Genomic DNA, 2955 nt, shown 5'->3' on the forward strand with positions numbered 1-2955 from the left:
GAAACATCGCGAAAAGTTGATTTAGAATAGTATATTTTTGTTTCTGATGGAAGTTCCTTGTAGTCCAGTGTATAAAACTTATAACTTTGTTAACTGTTATAACTTTATCAAAAATGACCAAATCAGTATATTTTTTTTATTTAGATGCATGTCTTTATCTATCATTTGGTTTTTTTTTATAAATCTAACCCTTTACCTGCCCACAAGAGGGATTCAAAATGGCAATTTTTTCACAAATATTAAGTTTTTCAACATAACTTTTGAAAATGTTCCGGAAAGACTGACACTTTTATATATATATTAAATTAAAGCTTATGTAATATATTTTAATTAAAAAAAAAAAAATTTGACCTCTGGACTTGTCTTTGTGGTGAAAACGGACATCAAAGTTAAAGATATGCTATTTTTGTGAAAAAATTCTTGATATTATATTTTACATTTTTTAACATTATGTTGCTATAACTTTTTAAAAAATGCATGAATCAACTTTATTCTTTAATGATAAATACTTTATATATACTTCTTTCATTCGACATACTTTTTTTTAAAATCGGACCATTTCCCTTTATACAGGGGGGGTGCAAACCTTTTAAAATGCGTATAGAAAGTAGAACTTTTTCAACTTAACTTTTGAAAATGTTCCGGAAAGACTGACACTTTTATATATATCTTAAATTAAAGCTTATGTAATATACTTTAATTTGAAAAAAAAAAATTTGACCTCTGGACTTGTCTTCGTGGTGAAAACGGACATCAAAGTTAAAGAAAAACGTACGATTTCCGTGAAAAAATTCTCCATTTTATATTTTATATTATTTAATTTATATTTTATATAACGTTTGGGAAAATGTATGGATCAATATTATTATTTTTTTATAATAAATATTTATATACCGCTTTCATTTGGCACGCTTTTTTTGTAAATCGGATCATATCCCTTTAACAAAGGGGGTTAAAACTTTGAACATGCGTATTGTTACTAAGATATTTTCAATTTAATTTTTGAAAGTATTCCGGAAATACTGACACTTTTATATATATCTTAAATTAAAGCTTATGTAATATACTTTAATTTGAAAAAAAAAAATTTGACCTCTGGACTTGTCTTCGTGGTGAAAACGGACATCAAAGTTAAAGAAAAACGTACGATTTCCGTGAAAAAAATCTCGATTTTATATGTTATATTATTTAATTTATATTTTATATAACTTTTGGAAAAATGTATGGATCAATATTATTATTTTTTTATAATAAATATTTATATACCCCTTTCATCTGGCACGCTTTTTTTGTAAATCGGATCATACCCCTTTAACAAGGGGGGTCAAAACTTTAAACATGCGTATTGTTACTACGATATTTTCAATTTAATTTTTGAAAGTATTCCGGAAATACTGACACTTTTATATATATCTTAAATTAAAGCTTATGTAATATACTTTAATTTGAAAAAAAAAAATTTGACCTCTGGACTTGTCTTCGTGGTGAAAACGGACATCAAAGTTAAAGAAAAACGTACGATTTCCGTGAAAAAAATCTCGATTTTATATGTTATATTATTTAATTTATATTTTATATAACTTTTGGAAAAATGTATGGATCTATATTATTATTTTTTTATAATAAATATTGATATACCCCTTTCATCTGGCACGCTTTTTTTGTAAATCGGATCATACCCCTTTAACAAGGGGGGTCAAAACTTTAAACATGCGTATTGTTACTACGATATTTTCAATTTAATTTTTGAAAGTATTCCGGAAATACTGACACTTTTAAATATATCTTAAATTAAAGCTTATGTAATATACTTTAATGTGAAAAAAAAAAATTTGACCTCTGGATTTGTCTTCATGGTAAAAATGACTACCGTATGCAAAAATATGCTATTTTTGTGTTAAAATTCTGGGTTTTGTATTTTATTTTATTTTAAAATACCTGACAAGGGGAGTACAGATTTTCATAAATATTATATAAATAAAAAATTAATATAGCATAGAAAGTTAAACTTATTTAAATTTGTTTGCTTCTTTTAAGTCGAGAAAAATAACTTTGAAATTTAAACTAGCTTAAATAACCAATTTTTTCATCCAACGATATCGACGTACGGTTGCCGAGTAAGTAATTTTATGTTTTACACGCTTGGGGTACGAGGTTCCAACCCGCGTATGGCAATGAATTTTTTGCATTTTTTCTTAATTCTTTTTAAGTTAGTATAAATTTTAACTCGTTTGATTTTTATCTCATTTAGATTCAATAACTTCAATAAAGATCAAGGATCCCATAATTTTAGTCGCCCCTTGTAAGAAGAAATTTCTTAGTCGTATTAAAATTATTTTACTATATTTTAAGTTTTAGCTTCAATGCAAAGCTGAGAAGATATATTTTTGTGACTATCATTTATTTTCTCTGCTCTAACTTGACCTACTTTTTTCAACGATACGTCAAATTACTACAATTCGTATCTAGTTAAAGATATTACCCTCAAAAATTGAAAAAAAAATTCTAATTTATCAATTAAACAGTTAGTTATTACATCGTCTCCATAAAGACAATTAAAATCATTNGTTAGTTATTCCATGTTCTCCATAAAGACAATTAAAATCATTCATTTCTAATGTTTTCAAAGTATTTATTGACGAATTAAGTTTGATATGATAGGTTTCAACTACAAAATTTAATCATTTTACTTTGTAATTTAATAATTTTTTTACTCTATTTGTGTGTGCTACTACTAGACTATAATATTACAAATTTTTTTGTAACATGTTGCTATATAAATCATTCCTAAAAAAAATGATTGTTTTTTCTTCTGAATTAACAATTGATTTTTTCAAATATAATCAAATTTTATAATACGCTCAATTGAGTAAATCTTCTTAACAACTTTGTTTTGATTGGTACATTTAGTTAAAGTAAATCATTAAAATTAATTAAGTTCTCAATATTTCAATT

Source organism: Daktulosphaira vitifoliae, unplaced genomic scaffold, assembly GCF_025091365.1.
Source record: "Daktulosphaira vitifoliae isolate Bord-2020 unplaced genomic scaffold, ASM2509136v1 Scaffold_1, whole genome shotgun sequence".
Taxonomy (NCBI): Eukaryota; Metazoa; Arthropoda; class Insecta; order Hemiptera; family Phylloxeridae; genus Daktulosphaira; species Daktulosphaira vitifoliae.